Raw genomic sequence first — 19,386 nt, 5'->3', positions numbered from 1 at the left:
CCTCGGTGGGCTGCCAGAGAACGACGCAGCCCAAGAGTCAAGGCAAGGTGCCAGCTCCAGTTGCCACAGTATTGTTAAAAGTCAACTGTCTCCCAGGGAGGTGGTTACACGGGTGTTTGCTTTATAATAATTTGTTAAACTGAACATTTCTATATGTGTTGTATTTCACAATTTTTTTAAGATGAAAAAAAAAGGCAACCGTCTCTGTGGAATGTAAACCCCGGTGAATGCCAAAACTCAGGCCAGTGCCAGAGTCATCACCCAGGACTCAGACACCAACAGGGCCAAGTACAGAGCAGCCCCATGAGCCAATTACCCCAGCAGCCCACTCTGTGCCCAGGGCCTGTCAGCTCCAGGCTCGCACTTACCAGGGAGAAGGCCATGCCAATCCCCAATTAAAGGCCTTTGTGGGAGGAAAGGGAGAAACGGGAGAGCATGTACTTCTCTCTAGATACCACTCACCAGCATGATGCCTCTTCTCAACCACCCACATAGCCTGCCAGCATCTGGACACCGGAGCCCACAATACCCTGGTAGGAAAGCTGGGCATGAACTAGGGTCTGAAAACTCCTTTTGGAAGAGAGAGAAAACCCATACAGAGGACAAGCAGTTCACATGATGGCCAGGACACACAGAAGGGCTCAGCCTTACTACTCATAGATGTGCAAATTAAAGCAGCAATGAGACAACATTTTCATCCAACCTACTAGCAACAATTACCAAGAACGATAAGACAGGGGTAAGCAAAGAGGCAAGGCAAAAAGCCCTCTCACGAACCAAGGAGCAGAGTATAAAGTGAACGCCTATCTTTGGCAATTAGGACTATCTGCCAATGTCTGAGCTGTACACACCCATCTGGCAATTCCTTTTTTTTTTTAGATTTTATTTATTTATTCATGACAGACACAGAGAGAGAGAGGCAGAGACACAGGCAGAGGGAGAAGCAGGCTCCATGCAGGGAGCCCGACGTGGGACTCGATCCCAGGTCTCCAGGATCACACCCTGGGCTGAAGTCAGTGCTAAACCGCTGAGCCACCCGGACTGCCCTCATCTGGCAATTCCACTCCAAGGAGATATATAAGGAGACAAAATGACAGGTGTGCAAAGATGTGGGTACACTGGATTCAGAGTAGCACTCCTTACAGGAACAAAAAATTGGAAACATCCTAAATGTTTGATATATAAATTATAGCATATGAGAACACTGTGCAGCATGTTAAAAAGAAAGCAGTAACTCCTAATTTATGATTGAAAGATGCCCATGATCTTTGTCCAAGTGTTGGGGGAATGTGACCAGTTAGAGGATGATATGGTATAGTATATGCTAGGATAGTATGATCTCAGGTATATTCACAAAGTGTAGGGGCAAAGGCTTACAAGTATGACTATTTCAACCTACAGAGGCATACAATTCATGAAGGCAAAACTATGTGGAAAGACAAATGGTTGATTAGTTCTGGATGAAGAGGTAGATTCTGAGGGATTCTGTCTTTTCTGTGGAAAGACAAATGGTTGATTAGTTCTGGATGAAGAGGTAGATTCTGAGGTAAGTTTGCTTACCTTGGACAGTTGTAATTTTTTATAAGAATCATGTTTTTCAAAGAAGTAATGAAGATATCCCATTAAAATAAAGCATTAAGTAAGAAAAAACAGGCCTAAACACACAAAGATAGAAAGAATAGGAAAAGATCAGACATTTCTTCAAAGAAGGCACCCAGATGGCCAACAGACACATGAAAAGATGCTCATCATCACTTATCATCAGGGAAATGCAAATCAAAACTACAATGAGCTATCACTTCACACCTGTCAGAATGGCTAAAATCAACAACACAGGAAACAACAGGTGTTGTCAAGGATATAGAGAAAAAGGAACCCTGGTGTACCACTGGTGGAAATGCAAACTGGTACACCCACTGTGGAAAACAGTATGGAGGTTCCTCAAAAAGTTAAAAATAGAATTACCTTACAATCTAGCAATCTCATGACTGGGTATTTACCCAAAGAACACAAGAACACTAATTCAAAGGGATACACTCACCCCAACGTTTATAGCAGCATAGTCTACAATCACCAAGATACGTAAGCAGCCCAAGTGTCCACTGACTGATAAATGAATAAAGAAGTTGTGACATGCACACACACACACACACACACACACACACACACTGGGATATTACTCAGCCATAAAAAAAAAGAATGAAATCTTGCCATTTTCAATGACATGGATGGAGCTAGAGAGTATAATGCTAAGCAAAATAAGTCAGTCAGAGAAAGACAAATACCATATGATTTCACTCATATGTAGAATCTAAGAAACAAAACAAAGGAGCAAAGGGGGAGCAAAAGACAGAGGGGAACACTGAGAAACAGACTGTTAACTACAGAGGACAAACTGACAGCTGCCAAGGAGAGGGGGGATGGGGATGGGGGAAATAGGTAATGGGGATGAAGGAGCGCACCTGTGATGAGCATCAGGCAGTGTATGGAAGTGCAGACTCACTATACTGTACACCTAAAACTAATACAACACTATATGTTGACTAACTGGAATTAAAATACAAACTCTAAAAAAAAAGAAAGAAAGAACAGGAGAGGAAACAAGAGCAACAAAACGTGGAGAACTAGGAAGCAGGAGATAAGAGTAGCTGACTTAACAGACCTAAGCAATCTAAATCCAAGTCAGCAGTGAGGAAAGCCAAAAAGCCACCCAATGTTCACCCGAGAATCATATAAAGCCTTAGGAATTAGAGGCACCAGGGACCCAGGAGAGGTGGGGTATGGAGAAGGAGGGCCAGCTGAAAGCCCTTGCGATCAGCTTTTAGGTGTACAGATCCCTCTCCAGCTCCCGACAGCCAGGTAGCTACCCCTCACCTTGCTGGCAGAAGACAGGAGGATTATTTTTTCTGAAGGGTTAAGCAGAAGGGCTCTGGTTTGGGAACACCAAGCACAGTTGAAAGCAGGGATACCATGCTGCAAATAGGGGAATTAAGTGTAAGTTTACACTCTGAATGTTAAGACCCCCCTGCTTGCTTGCTTCCCCCATCAGATTCTCAGAATACTGGTAGCCCAGTAAATGTCCTCAAAGCTGCAGAATGGAAGAGGCTTCTCTGGATCACCTAGCCAGCCCTAGAAAAAAAGAAGTATTAGTTCTCCAAAAGGACTGCTATTCTGTGCACAACACACACACACACACACACACCCCTTCCAACCCACTTTTTTTTTAATTTATTTTTTATTGGTGTTCAATTTACTAACATACAGAATAACCCCCAGTGCCCGTCACCCATTCACTCTCACCCCCCGCCCTCCTCCCCTTCTACCACCCCTAGTTCGTTTCCCAGAGTTAGCAGTCTTTACGTTCTGTCTCCCTTTCTGATATTTCCCACACATTTCTTCTCCCTTCCCTTATATTCCCTTTCACTATTATTTATATTCCCCAAATGAATGAGAACATATAATGTTTGTCCTTCCCCGACTGACTTACTTCACTCAGCATAATACCCTCCAGTTCCATCCACGTTGAAGCAAATGGTGGGTATTTGTCATTTCTAATAGCTGAGTAATATTCCATTGTATACATAAACCACATCTTCTTTATCCATTCATCTTTTGTTGGACACCGAGGCTCCTTCCACAGTTTGGCTATCGTGGCCATTGCTGCTATAAACATCGGGGTGCAGGTGTCCCGGCGTTTCATTGCATTTGTATCTTTGGGGTAAATCCCCAACAGTGCAATTGCTGGGTCGTAGGGCAGGTATATTTTTAACTGTTTGAGGAACCTCCACACAGTGTTCCAGAGTGGCTGCACCAGTTCACATTCCCACCAACAGTGTATGAGGGTTCCCTTTTCTCCACATCCTCTCCAACATTTGTTGTTTCCTGCCTTGTTAATTTGCCCCATTCTCACCGGTGTGAGGTGGTATCTCATTGTGGTTTTGATTTGTATTTCCCTGATGGCAAGTGATGCAGAGCATTTTCTCATATGCATGTTGGCCATGTCTATGTCTTCCTCTGTGAGATTTCTCTTCATGTCTTTTGCCCATTTCATGATTGGATTGTTTGTTTCTTTGGTGTTGAGTTTAATAAGTTCTTTATAGATCTTGGAAACTAGCCCTTTATCTGATATGTCATTTGCAAATATCTTCTCCCATTCTGTAGGTTGTCTTTTAGTTTTGTTGACTGTATCCTTTGCTGTGCAAAAGCTTCTTATCTTGATGAAGTCCCAATATTCATTTTTGCTTTTGTTTCTTTTGCCTTCGTGGATGTATCTTGCAAGAAGTTACTATGGCCGAGTTCAAAAAGGGTGTTGCCTGTGTTCTTCTCTAGGATTTTGATGGAATCTTGTCTCACATTTAGATCTTTCATCCATTTTGAGTTTATCTTTGTGTATGGTGAAAGAGAGTGGTCTAGTTTCATTCTTCTGCATGTGGATGTCCAATTTTCCCAGCATCCATTCCTGATCAAAACTCTTCAGAGTGTAGGGATAGAGGGAACATTCCTCGACATCTTAAAAGCCATCTATGAAAAGCCCACAGCAAATATCATTCTCAATGGGGAAGCACTGGGAGCCTTTCCCCTAAGATCAGGAACAAGACAGGGATGTCCACTCTCACCACTGCTGTTCAACATAGTACTGGAAGTCCTAGCCTCAGCAATCAGACAACAAAAAGACATTAAAGGCATTCAAATTGGCAGAGAAGAAGTCAAACTCTCCCTCTTCGCCGATGACATGATACTCTACATAGAAAACCCAAAAGCCTCCACCCCAAGATTGCTAGAACTCATACAGCAATTCGGTAGCGTGGCAGGATACAAAATCAATGCCCAGAAGTCAGTGGCATTTCTATACACTAACAATGAGACTGAAGAAAGAGAAATGAAGGAGTCAATCCCATTTACAATTGCACCCAAAAGCATAAGATACCTAGGAATAAACCTAACCAAAGAGGTAAAGGATCTATACCCTCAAAACTATAGAACACTTCTGAAAGAAATTGAGGAAGACACAAAGAGATGGAAAAATATTCCATGCTCATGGATTGGCAGAATTAATATTGTGAAAATGTCAATGTTACCCAGGGCAATATACACGTTTAATGCAATCCCTATCAAAATACCATGGACTTTCTTCAGAGAGTTAGAACAAATTATTTTAAGATTTGTGTGGAATCAGAAAAGACCCCGAATAGCCAGGGGAATTTTAAAAAAGAAAACCATAGCTGGGGGCATCACAATGCCAGATTTCAGGTTGTACTACAAAGCTGTGGTCATCAAGACAGTGTGGTACTGGCACAAAAACAGACACATAGATCAGTGGAACAGAATAGAGAATCCAGAAGTGGACCCTGAACTTTATGGTCAACTAATATTCGATAAAGGAGGAAAGACTATCCATTGGAAGAAAGACAGTCTCTTCAATAAATGGTGCACTTTTTAGTGAATATGAATAAACAGGTAGGCATTATCAGACATTAGAAGAAACTTTCTAGTAAGAAAGATAGAGGACAAAATATAAAAGGAAAGAGACAAAGCAAGGAGAGTAAAACTTTAAAGAATAATAGTTAATGTAATCAAATTACATGCTTCCATGAAAGTCCAATAGGATGCTACAGAGCAACAATGACATGTTAAGAACCTAAGAGTTCTTGGAAATTAAAAACATGACAATAGCAATGAAAAATTCAGTAAAAGGGATGAAATAGTATTGAGAGAATCTCCAGAAAGAACAGTAAAAAGAAAGCAAAAGAGCAATGCCACAAGGATCAACATCTAAATAATCAAATATATTAGTTGTTAGCCCAGCAATGCTAAATAATAAACAACTGCAACATCTCAGTGGCATACATCAATAAGCATGTACTGCTTATGCATAGGATGGTTGCTGATCTTGGCTTGGGGAGGGAGCTGGCTCTACTCCACATGTCTCTCATCTTTCTCCTGGAAACAGTAGGCTAACTTGGGCGTGTTCTTCTCGTGGTGATGACAGCAAACAAAAGCAAGCAAACTCCATCACGCAAGTGACTTTCAGACCTTCACCTGTACCATGATTACAACATCCCATAGGCCCAAAGCAAGCCACATGTCTCAGCCCAGAGTCAGAGAAGGAGGGAACCACAGTGTTACAAGGCAAAGAATATGGATACAAAGAAGAGGCTATTTTTGCAATCAAACATGTAAGAGGTTTTTTTTAAGACAGAAAATAGGATAGAAAGATATAAAATAAATAATTCCAAAATAAATAAATAAAATAATTCCAATACACTTCCTAAAACTAAAGGACATCATTTTCTAGACTGCATAGCCCACTGAGTGCTTAGCAAACAAAAGTAAATAAAACCATACCAAAAATCATACCAAATATCAATTTTAGATCACTGGGAACATAAAGAAGTTCCTGCAAGGCTCTGGAGAAAAAAATAGCAGGATTCATACAAAATTTGGAGAATCAAAATGGCATCCAAATTTTCAATAGAAACGTCAAAAGCTAAAAGACAATGGACAAAATCTTCAAAATTCTTAAGGAAAATACTTGTAAATTAGAATTCCATACCCAGCCAAACTATCACATTAAGGGTGCCAGGAAAAGTAAGAGTTTGGGCAGCCACAGTGGCTCAGCGGTTTAGCGCCACCTTCAGCCCAGGGCGTGATCCTGGAGACCCGGGAGCCTGGAGACTCCCCGCATGGAGCCTGCTTCTCCCTCTGCCTGTGTCTCTGCCTCTGTGTGTGTGTGTGTGTGTGTGTGTCTCATGAATAAATAAATAAAATCTTTTTTTAAAAAAAGTAGTAGTATTTAAAAAAAAGAAAAGTAAGAGTTTGTAACATAAACAAGGCTTAAAAACTTCACTTCCAGTGCATGCTTTCTTGGGAAGCCATGGAGAATGTGAAGCCAAAAGAGAGGGTAAACCAAAAAGCACAATGGCATGGGACACAGGGAACAGGAAATCCTACTCAGAAGAAAAGGGAAGCCAATTCCCAGGATGATGGTGAAGGAAAAGCTCAAGAATATAGATCTATATCCAGGACAGAGGGCAACCAGTCCAGACCAGGGCAAGTCAGAAGGTTCCAAGAGAGGCTTTCTCAGGAAGATAAACCTAGTAAAATACTCATCTGCTGAATATATTGAGAGGAGATCTGCACAACCAGGGGATAATGTGGAAACAAAATAGTGATAGATGCATTAATTAATAAAATTCATTACTAATAAATCCATATAAATAAAATAGATGCAAAATAGTGATAGTTGCAACTATTAATAAAATTAAGCAAATAACAATTATGGATTGTGGCTTAACACAAGGTTCTGTAGCCAAAGGAATATATTCACTATTTCATAGGGCATAGGCCAAATAATATAAACATTGAATACTGATCTATCAAAACATGTAATATAACTCCCTCTAGGAGCATGGGGGCATAGTATCACAGCGTGTGTGTGTGTGTGTGTGTGTGTAACAAGTGGACAAGAAGTACAAAAAAGAAGCTGGATGCTCACTTTCCATAGTGAGAAGTCAGTAGATAGTGCTTAGAAATAAAACATTAAAAAGTAGCAATACAGACACGTTTTATAAAACTATGGAAATAGATTCTGAAAAAGACCAGCTAAAAGGGTTGAAAGTGGCTGATTCTGGGACGTGAAGCTGAGGACAAATGAGTATATTAGGCAGAATAGGGGGTTCTTTTCATAATAAGTGTTATGTAAGTATTTAATCTTTCATGCTAATATATAACTTCGGTGACAAGTGAAAATAAATTTAAAATGAAAAATTGCCCCCTGCACTAAAAATGGGGAAAGAAAAGCCAGAGAAAGCTGTGTGCTTGCCACTTGTAAAGAGCTCAAAACCAGCAGGCAAGAAACCCATCCATGCCAGGCTGAGGAGCAAGTGGAGGATAGCAAAGCAGGTCATGGGCAGGAGGACCCAGGGGAAAGTACTGAATTCTGAGCAGCTAGGTTGGCAAAGCCTTCTGAAAAGCAGGTGATCAATAATTTCCAGTATAGAGTTACATGCTCCAGAATTTTTCTACTCATCTCAAAGAGGCCTTTCAAAATATACTATTTACAAACAGTATTTGAAAAAATGAAAAACTGGAAACATCCCAAATGTTCATCAATAAAGGACTTAAATAAATTGCAGACTATCCATACAATGGAACACAAAGCAGATGTCTGAAAGGAGGTAGAGCTTTGTGTGCTGATGATGTGGAAAGATGTCCAAGACATGTTATTAAATGAATGCAATACAATATATATCATATGGGCCCATTTCTGTAAGTAACAAGTGTGTGTGTGTGTGTGTGTGTGTGAGAGAGAGAGAGAGAGAGAGAGAATGGTGACGCTTCATTTAGCCAGCTATTATATTTATTTCTGGAAGATAGACCAAGGCATTGACATTTCCTATATTACATTCATTTGTTATTCAAATACTTATTAAGCACCTGAATATGGTATGTACTGTAGTAGTTGGACTCTAATCGTAAGAATCAGCAGAAAATAAACAAGGACTTAGAAACAAGAAAAAAATAAGGGGCTCTTGGGTGGCACAGTTGGTTAAACATCTAACTCTTGGTTTCAGTTCAGGTCATGATCTCAGAGTCATAAGACTGAGCACCCCCTCTGGCTCCATGCTCAGCATACAGTCTACTTAGGACTCTCTCTTCCTTTCCTTCTGTCCCCACCCTGACCTCCCTCTAAAACAAATAAAAATAAACCTTTTTAAAAATGTATTTAAAAGAGGGGATCCCTGGGTGGCTCAGTGGTTTGGCGCCTGCCTTTGGTCCAGGGTGTGGTACTGGAATCTGGGATTGAGTCCTGTGTCGGGCTCCTGGCATGGAGCCTGCTTCTCCCTCTGCCTGTGTCTCTGCCTCTGTGTGTGTGTGTGTGTGTGTGTGTGTGTCTATCATGAATAAATTTTTAAAATTTTAATGTATTAAAAAGAAATAAGAAAAATAAATACTAAAATGGTTTATTAAAACTTGTTTTCACTTTTAGAAATAAAATGTCACCCAGAGGATATAGAAGGATGTGTGAGGCAATCAACCCAGGCTACAAATTGACTGCCCAGGAAGTTGGGAACCTGCAGGTAAATCCTTCTCCCACTTCCTGAGTTGGGAGCCTTAGCCACACTCAATAATAAATAGCACAAGCCCTACAGTCAGCTCTATGGAGGCAGGACTCTCAATCTCCCTGGTACAATGTGACTACACACTAGAGACTCTTTGTGACATTTGGCCAGGACCAGGAGAGGGACCCAGCTGGCCTGAATCTAGTGAGGCCAGTGTGACAGTCACTGCCACATGAAGTGAGGATGTTCTCTGGTGCCTGAAAGCCATCTCTTGCAGCCTGCATGGAGCCCCAAGCACCCTTCCAATCTTCACTAACAGAGCTTCACTTGGAGATAAGGTTCCAAACTCCTAATAGGTATGGGTTAGGGAACCCCCAGTCTTCAGCAGCATGAAATGACAACAAGAACACAGGCCAGCGCGACTCAGCCAACTCTGGGCTCTACTGCTGACACTGTCTGACTTGGGGAAAGGCCTTGAGCCACTCTAACCCTCTTCAAGCCAGGATAATGATGCCCACTGGCAAATTCATTGGAATGAGTCATGCGAAGTAGCCAACACAGTGTCTGGTGCCTGTAGGTGCTCAACCAATCCCTAACCAAGGTTTAGAGAGGGGTCCTAAGATCTGCCTTCTAGCAGGACAGCTCACAGGCCACACCTCCTTCAAAACCAGCCAGAGCTGAAGCTACCCTGTGGCCTCAGGCACAAGAGGAGTAGAATGGTCAGGGAGGGTGTGGGAGTGAGTAGAGGAGCTGACAACTTGAAAGGATGGCAATTTTGGGTAAAAATACACCAGAAGGTCCCTTACCAGAAAGGCAGAGGGCTCTTACCAGAACAGCCTTCCACAGGCACACACGAGGAAGTGGGGATGCTTCCTTGGCCTGCAAAAGGCAATCTCCCAAGAGAGACAAAGCTGGTCAGAAAGGCTCCACAATTCTGAGAGATAGGTATTATTATCCTCATTTTGCAGATAAGTATTCTAGGGTTCGATCTAACTTGCCCGCCGTTACCCAATTAGGAAATGAATTCAGCCTCTAAAAAAATAAAATAAAAATAAAATAATAATAATAATAATATAATAATAATAATAAATGTCAGCTCCAAAGCACTATCCCAACTAGTGGGAGGACTCCATACTAATAACAGAGGAATGTAAATTAATGTATACATACTGAATCCCTTCTTTTTTATTTTACCAAATAAATAGACACTTTTAAAATTGATAATCCACAAAGTGAGTAGAAGAGGTCAGGAAGCAGACATTCTCAACCACTGCTGTTAAGAGTGTAAACAGAGCCTTTCTGTAAAATAATCAGTAAAACGTGTGACCATTCAAACACCCACACTGACTTAGCAAAAGCTGTAAACATTTTCAATGGGCAAAACTCTCCAACTCAGCGGTTCTATTCCAAGCGTTTCCTACAGTGACACCTGTACAACTGAATCAAGACATAAGGATGTTCACTACAGCATTTTCTGCCACTTTTTTTTAAAGCATGATACAGCTCTACCATGAAGTTGTGTCATGCTGATGTAGGAAGCTGCCCAGAACACTCTATTAAGAAGAATAATCACTGTTCACGCTGTTATGAAAGTCATGAATCAGAGGCACTGGGTGGCTCAGTCAGTTAAGCATCTGCCTTCCACTTAGGTCATGATCTCAGGGTCCTGGGATCCAGCCCTGCATCAGGCTCCTAGCTCAGCAGGGAGTCTGCTTCTTCCTCTCCCTCTCCCCTTCCCCTCCACTCATCCACACCCCCTCAAGTAAATACAAAAATAAACAAAATCTTAAAAAAAAGAAAGTTACAAATAAATTCTGTTTAAAAGGCACACATATGCACACACACAACTTCTGGAGGAGTCCCTAAGAACTATTAACAGAGGTTATTTTAGAGTCGAGGTTGATGGTTTTCACATTTTTACTATATTCCTTCCCGCACTCTTTAAACTTTAACCATGAGTGTGGTAACTTGAAAAGCACCCACATGATTCAAGCCAGAAAATCCACTTCTAAGAATTTATCCCAAGAAAAATGTGCCTTGCTCTCTACCAGTATTTGTTGAATAATACGTATGAGCAGAGATCCCCTGATGATGTTCACCCACATGGAGCAAGAAGAAAGGAAGAAGCAGCCTACATATCCATCTACAAAGTACGGTTCCAACCAAGGTGCACAGGAGCTGCAGGCCCTGGGAAGATGTTCAGTTATACCCACCAAGATCCATGCATGTGCACAATACAGTAAGAGGAAAATCTTTGTCACAAAAACATATAGTCAGCATGATCCAGTTATGTGTTTTGTATCAAGATGGTGATATTATTAAACATTTTTCCTTTGTATTACCTTTCTATCATAATCATGTACTGCTTTTTAATAAGGACAAGAACTTTAGTCTTATAAATAAATGCTAAAGCTAGAGCGAAGGTTTACAGGAGATGCTTCCCTCTGTATAAAACTCATAGCCTCCATAATCTCAGTAGTGATGAAATGACTCCATCATGGGAAGCAGTGAGGCTGTAACGCTCCCAGAATGTCCCCCCAGCACTGAAAAAAGGAATGGTGCCCCACCTTTGACAAAGTGTAGTGCCCACATTTTGATGCGGTCTTGAAATACAGGCTCCCCATCTCAAGAGTCTCTGTCTTCCTGTGCCATCAAGCCTGCAGGAGGCCAGAAGGTCAGGGGGCTAACCCCTGCCTGGAAACAGAGCATGGCACCAAAGCCACCGTATCAAGGTTGCAGGCTAGCCTTATTCTGGCATGTGGCAGGGGTGGGGTGGGGTGGGGGGACGCCTTGCAAGGGCCACATTCCCTCTCTGATGCTATTATCTTTTTTTAAAAGATTTTATTTATTTATTTGAGAGAGAGAGAGAGAGAGAGCTTATGCATGAGTGGAGGAGAGGGCCAGAGGGGGAGGGAGAGCAGGCTCCTCGCTGAACAGAGAGCTCAATGTGGGGCTCGATCACAGGACCCTGAGATCATGACCTGAGTCAAAGGCAGATGCTTAACCGACTGAGCCACCCGGGTGCCCCTATCTTTTTTCTTTAAGATTCACTTATGAGAGAGAGAGAGAGAGAGAGAGAGAGAGAGTAGCATGAGCAGGGGGAGGGACAGAGAGAGACGGAGGAGGAAAGCAGCAGACTCCCTGCTGCGGAGATCGATCTCATGACCCAGAGATCATGACCTGAGCCAAAATTAAAAGTCAGAGGCTCAACCAGCTGAGCCACTTAGGCACCCCAATGCTATTATCTTCTATAGATGATGATAACTCCTGTCCTAGCTACCTCACAATAGGGCCAACAAAAGGAGCAAACTGGTATAGTACGTGTGAGTGTGAGGTCATTCCTCACTGAGTTGGTGCCTGACTCTCACAGAGCTAAGAAAAAATCTGGAGATGCCCCCAGGAATGTGCTGAGGTGGGTTTTCAACCAACCCCACCCCTACCCCTGCACCCACCCCCCTCTCCACCCTCTACTCAGCCATACACACCTGCTGTCCCCTCCCTGATGCATCTTTCAAGGAAGTCAGAGTCCCAAAGAAAAGCAAACCCCTTGGGCGGCTGCGGGAAGCAACAGTAGCCCTACTGTCCCCGTTGTAAGAATCCCTTTGCAAAGAAAGTTTTTACAAAGAGAAAGGCAAAGAGAAAAGTGGGGGAGGGTTAACGACAGCAGAGTAAACCATTTCAAGTCCTGACATAGGCAAACTGGTTCTTAAAGTCACCTGTTTCGGAACAGGAACGCAAAGCTCTGTCCTGTCATGCCACACAGCTGGGGCGCCGTGCATTGCCAACTAACTTATATAAGCTCATGAAAACCCCATTCTTTTGAGTTCCCTGTTTGTGCAAATAGTGTCAGGGGTGCATCCGAGCACCACGGCCATCCATCATCACCCGTGCATTTCCCAGGCTGGCGCTGACTCACCTGGGCCCGAACCCCTGCTGTGTACACACCACCCGAGCTGGGCCTGCTGCAGGCAGCGTCTGTCACTGCAGGGCCTTCCGGCCTGTGGCCACCTCTTTCCCCTAGATCAGACCCACAACAGCCATACTCATGAGGATGCAACCCTGAGCATTTAGAGGGAAAGGAATAGGGCCCCAGTGACCGAGGGGATGTGTTAGGTTTTCTTTTAATCGGATCAACCCAACCAAAGCTGGAAGGTCAGCAGCTACCAACTAGCGACAAGCTGCCCTCCAAGCCAGTTACTTAACCCTCAAACAGGAATTCTTTTCTAGATGTCCACTGAGAAAAAAGAAAAATGCACACATACCCACTTGCAGCCTCAGAGCACTGGTCCCAAGGGACAAGACAGATTCAGCGGCACGCACCCACCATACCCTGGATTCAGGAGTATGATTCAGAGCCTTTGATTTTACACGGCAATAAACACCAGGCAAGCCCCATCTGTGTCCCTGAAAATGAGGTACATTTACTTAGTTACATATTTGACATGAGCTCAGATGAGCAAACAGTAGAATACATCCCACTATGATACTTATACATTACGCCTTAAATTCTCAGTATATATTGATCTTTGCTATTTAGGCACATAAATAAATACAGACACACACACATGACTAATGTACAAAATCTGGCTAAAGTTAATGCTACCCAAACAGACTGGAAAGTGTTAACAAAAATCTACAACACAGCTCTCAGTAAATCAACACCCTTAAAAATCAACACTTGTTGCTTCCGTGAGTTCCTGAGCAACAAGACTAGGTAGGTCTCCTTGAGAGAACAGGTCCATTGATCTTTTCTCTGTCCCCAAAAGGGAAGTATTTTCCAAGAGAGCTTGGACCATAACCATAAAGATACATCCATGTCTCATTCTGACGGGAAAGACTTAAGCAAGTCCAATTATTCCTTTTTTTTTTTTTTTTTACTTTTTAAATATTTATTTATTTATTTATTTGAGACATAGAGAGAGAGAGAGAGAGAGAGAGAGGCAGAGACACAGGCAGAGCGAGAAGCAGGCTCCCTGCAGGAGCCCAATGTGGGACTCGATCCCAGATCCCAGGATCACACCAAGTCAATGGCAGACGCTCAACCACTGAGCCAACCAGGCATCCTAAGCCCAATTATTCTTGAGGAGATTCATTCTTAGTTAGTAAACATCTACATGATCTAAATGCTGTTTCAGTAGTTAGAGAAGCAGCAAGGAACAAAACAGAACAGGCATATCCTTAACCTCATGGAACTCACATTTTTTTATATATATTTTTTATTTATCTATTTGAGAGAGAGAGCAAGCACACTTATGCAGGTGGGGTGACAGGCAGAGGGAGAAGGAGAAGCAGAGAATTGCAAGCAGACTCCCATTAAGCGTGGAGCCCAAAGCAAGGCCCTATCCCACAACCCTGAGATCATGACCTGAGCAGAAACCAAGAGTCAGACATGCAACTGACTGAGCCATCCAGGTGCATCAATTATGGCTTTTAGTAAGGGATTTTGCTTTTGCTGATCTGTTTCCCAATCAAGGTGGTAAAATCCTTTTAACTGCACACTTTTGTCAAGAGTCTGATTTTTCTCAAAAATGTAAACTGTGGCTCCAATCAATGTATCTATCAAAAGGGCCACATGATCCTAAAGTTAGTTCTAGACTGAGAAAAGTGACCTACAAATTACAACATGGGGTCCTATCTTCTGTCCCTGAGTTACTCCAGAGAGGTCAGATGTCGGCCTATCTTCAACATTTCTGAACTCCTTACCATCCAGCTGTGGGGAAACTTGGAGCATCAGACCACCTACCAAGAATCCAAAGAGGTCTCAAAACATCTAGCAAGTTCTGAGATGTTTCAGTGATGCTCTCAAGAAAGCTGTGCTCAAGAGTTAAAAATTATCTCTTAGAAAAACACATCAGCAGATAAAGATGAGTTCATTTGTGGGATCTAACTGTGGGTTCCAGGGTATGTTCCTATAATAGGGGAGACAAGAAAGGGGTGCTGTGCTCTCCTAGGCATGTATCACCAGCAGAAGCTCTGGTCTGGCAGGTCCCAAAGGAGGCTCCAACTCAGGACAGCTCTAGACACTCGGGGACAGAATTCAGCTTGTTCAAGGGGATAGGGGCAGGCTTCACAACTGCCTCTCTCGTGCGGCACAGGAAGGGTGTCTTTCAGCCTGAGCCCCTCACCTGCCTGACATTTGAAAGAACATCCCTGCTCATCTGCAGAAGAGTCAGCCCCATTCCTCCCTGGGCAAATCAGGTGGAGATAGAGCTTTTCCAAGCTTTTATTCGTTTTCTGATTCAGCTCCCAAGAATCCAGGGACAGGAGGGCTAATACACTTTGCTCAGAACTGAGATAATGTATTTTCTAACCAGAAAACACATCTCAGCCAGTTACCACCTCGTTGACTTCGCCAAAGTGATTATAATTATAGTATTTGTTCCATAATTGCTGCCTACTTGCACATACAAAATCCCTGAATCTTAAAATAAATTATAGCTCCCTTTTTTATTTAACAGCCATTGTGCTGCTAGTTTACAAAGAGGACGAGATACCTCTAATTATTATTGTAGTAACAAGCCTAAGGTGAGCAAAGCTTGAGTTTTCAGCAGGTGACGTGACTTATTAGTACAAAAGAGAATTATCGAAAATAATTTTACCAAACAGCCTAATGATGGATTTCTCAATTCCAGGCTCAAGGACCAGCAAGAACAACCTTTGATCTGCCCTTTTTCTGGCTTGCTGCTGACCTCACCACAAACAATGAGGAAATGCAAGCTAGCCGTGGTCAGTGTCCCCTACCGGGCACTTAGTATAATAACTTAATCCAGGGACACTAATTTCTCAACACCTATTTAAAGAAGCTCTGGACTTCTCTGGAGAAAAGGGTGCATGACATGGGAGGTTATTCTGTGTCTAGGGGCTATCGAGAAACACGTGATGAGCCGGGCCTGGACCCTGGCGCTAAGGCAAGCAGAACAGACTTGCAGCTAGGGCCAGGGCAGGAGAACTCGGACAGGCAGGGAGGCGGCTGGCAACAGGTTTAAACCTCATCTCCGACGTGCCTTTTGCCTCTGAGTGAGGCCAGAAGCTGACACAGCTGTCAGAGCCCAAATGAGAATGTCTGAACCGACTCCGTGCTGCTATGCAGGGGGGAGGGACGGACAGAGTCACTCCCATCTAGGGAGATGTTTGAGCCAGGTGTGCCCAACAAAAGGCAACGCCACTGCTTCTACCTGCAGTGCCCGTGTTTGCTCACCACTGGCAGGAGGGGCCTCCGGGCCCACAAGGAGCTCATGGGAAACAAAACTTTACCTTCCTTTCCCGCACAGGGGGGACTCTGGGAGTCTCCATCCCAGATCTCTGCGGGGAGGCACTCCCAGACAGCCCTGCTCCCAGACAAGAGTGAACTCCGCCAGGCAGAAGGAAAGCCCCCCCACAAGGCCGGAAGCAGGAGCGTAGGCCCTCCCTTGGCCTCCTACCCCCACACCACTGCCCTTGCCTGCCCACTATGCCACAGCCATCCAACAGCCATCACCCCAAATTGCGATTCACAAGGGCTCCTGGTCGAGAGGCCCACATCCCAGTACTGGGATTGCGGGTGTAAATGATAGGTGCAGAAGACTCACAGGATGTCATTCTCAGAGATGAACACCTTCTACACCCCTGGCTCCAAGCTAGAAGCTGGTGACACATGCAAGGACAAAGTGGTCCAAGTCCCCATCCTCAAGGAATACGTGGTGTAGCGTGGGTTGGAGTGGCCCCGCTGCTCACTGCCAACACATAGCCTTAGCCATACCCCTTCCCTCTGTAGCTTCAGTCTATATCTGGAGAGGAGGACAAAACTATTGATGAGTGACTAGATATTGATCCAGCATTGATGCTGCCCATGGGAGAAAGCCTGGCATGGGGCTTAAGAGTGGCCCCCACAGCAGACTGCCGGGTGAGGATCCCAGCTCAGGTCCTTACTAGTTGTATAACCATGGGTCAGGTAGACAGTTGTGCCCATTTGCTTAGGTGCCAACTAGAGAGAAGAGGACCTGCCTCCCAGGGCTGATGTGAGCAGTCAATCAGTAAACACCTGTCAAATGCCAACAACGGCGCCTGGCATGGAAATGGCGTTCCTGAAGTGCTTATTATCAGTATTATTGTTACAGCTGCTCATTATTATGATCCTATGACATGCTGGGGATCCAGCAGGGAAGCAAAGACAGTCCTGTCACCAAGGGAGATGGAACTGCCCAGTCGCTTGCTTTGCACAGTGATCACTGATTCCTGGAAGGCCCTGGGGAGGGCCCCTGCCCAACTTAGTGGGGATCTGGGAACAGCCCTAGAAAAGGAGACATCCCAGGTGAGCCTGGACGACCAAGTAGGTGTTAGCCAGGCCAGGCCCAAGGAGGAGGGGGAAGGGAGGCCAGTCCAGGCACAGGGAACAGCATGTGCAAAGGTAGAGACCAGGCGAGCAGCATGGGCTGGTGAGGGATGTGTGGGTGGGGATATTCTCAGCGGACCACTGTGAGGATGAAGGGGACCTGCCCACCAAAGGACCCTGAGAATGTGACCCCTGTACAGGTGCAGGAATTATCCAGTTTGTTTTTCATTAAACCCCAAAATAAACATCTAGAAACAAGTGTTTATGGAGACCGAAAGCAGCTCTGGGCTGGGTCCAGTGGAGCAGATGGACTGAATAAGACCCTCCGCTTATCTCCAGGATCCCAGGTCCCAACCCAGAGCCTGCCCACCCCAGCTGAGGCATATTTTTATAGGTTCATTCACAGATGTGGGTTCATATTTTTAAGGCAGAGTTAGTTTCTACACTAATGCCTTTCTCAGAATAGATAACTATCCTACTGTGCCTGAATCTACATGAGACACGGAGCCAGGAGTTGATTGGAACAGGAGAGCTGGGCCTGGCCATCAGGCACATCGCAGGGTAAGTTGTAGAGACCAAGCAGGGGTCCACTTGGGCCTTCCACCAAAACCATCCTAGTAGACACTGCCAAAGTCTGGCCCCGAGGCACTCCCTGTGCAGCTCAGATAGCCAGGATAAGCCAGGTGAGGATGTGGTGAGCCCTTGCTTGCAGAGAGTGTCTGACAGCTGACAGCCCACCGCCCAATCCCAGACTGTCACCTGGTCACTGTATGATTTGAAGATGTCACTTACCCACTCCGTGCCTCAGCCTCCTCACCCATAAATAGCTTTCCTAATAGCCCGTAACCCAAGAGGTTGTCTAAGGATTAAAATAGTGAACATTGAGGGTCCAGGAGATTCTAGCACAGTCTGGCTCTCAGTAATGTTAGTCGTTATTTGCTCCAGCGCTTTTCTGGAGGGGCAGTGCCAGTGCAGAGGCTACCCTGGCCTCTCCAAGTAGTATTTCCTATCCTCCACTCCAGGAGCACGTGGGGGCTAACGGAAACAATGCTGGAAACTTCTTGGGGGGTTTTTTTTGGGGGGGGGGGTAGGAGAGGAAGCTCCTGGAGGAAAAAACAAATTCATTCATCAGGCAAGCCATCCCTCAAATCTATTATAAAATCTAAGGCGAGTCAAACAGTAAGGGGGGTAGAATGTAATACAAGTCACAGTGAATATATTCATCCAAAACCAACTCTGGAAGCAAGAGGAGCTTTCCTTGGTGCACTGTGTGCCCTCAGGGTTGCTGGGCTGCCCGTGGACATGCGTGTGAACACTCCATCCACGCCTGTCTGTCCAGCCAGAGTCCACGTCTGCTCCTGACATTCACCCTGACCAGAGCCAGGTGGGCTCTTCCTCTATGATACACTGTCAAGTGTGATGGTCAAGCCCGTCTGCATCGGCCTCTGGGGAGGAACGGACTCCCCTCCACAAACAAAGGACCAGGACACAAAGCCCCAAACGGAGACAGTCAGATGCACCAGATACCAAGAGCTTCACAGCCACTTCTGGGGACCACACCGCAGGGCCCACATCTCCAGAATGCTCTTCCTCACGTCCTCCAGAGAGCCCTGGCAGGAGCTCTCTCCCAGCTCCATCTTTGCCTCTCCTCCATGCACCAGGCCAACCAGTAGCACGTGGGAGAACCCAGACACCTCCTCCAGCGAGGGGCCCCTCGCGCCGGCTGCCAGGCCCCTCTGCAGGGCAGTCCCCAGGCCTCTGACCTGCCTGTCACAGCAGAGCCATTATGGAGGCCGGAGGCAGGCACAACCCAGCCCAGCCAGGCCCCTGAACCACCCCAGAGCCCACACCTGTAATGAGTCCCTGGGCCTGGGCTGGGGACAACAGCCTAGAACAGCCAACAAATGGGATACACACATTAAAGTCAGGTTTCTGTGCCAAGTGTGCAGCTTAATTATATCACCTAGGTACCCTCCTCTCCCTTGAGCTCTCACCCCAGCCTGTGACGACACA

At 44.8% G+C, this 19,386-nt stretch overlaps 1 long non-coding RNA gene across 1 annotated transcript in view; it reads right to left on the bottom strand.

Annotated features, from left to right (window-relative positions):
- Positions 1-19,306, bottom strand: part of LOC140641359 (uncharacterized) — a 267,792-nt gene extending 248,486 nt beyond the window's left edge. The window contains exons 1-2 of the long non-coding RNA XR_012037892.1: positions 19,224-19,306; positions 13,325-13,466 (exon numbers count right to left, since the gene is read on the bottom strand). This is a non-coding gene — a long non-coding RNA (uncharacterized lncRNA). The remainder of the gene's footprint in view (positions 1-13,324; positions 13,467-19,223) is intronic.
- Positions 19,307-19,386: the final 80 nt, after the last annotated feature.

This window comes from Canis lupus, chromosome 10 (assembly GCF_048164855.1).
Source record: "Canis lupus baileyi chromosome 10, mCanLup2.hap1, whole genome shotgun sequence".
NCBI classification, from domain to species: domain Eukaryota; kingdom Metazoa; phylum Chordata; class Mammalia; order Carnivora; family Canidae; genus Canis; species Canis lupus.
Note: the sequence above shows the minus strand (reverse complement) of the source record. Positions and strands in the feature narration are given on the sequence as shown.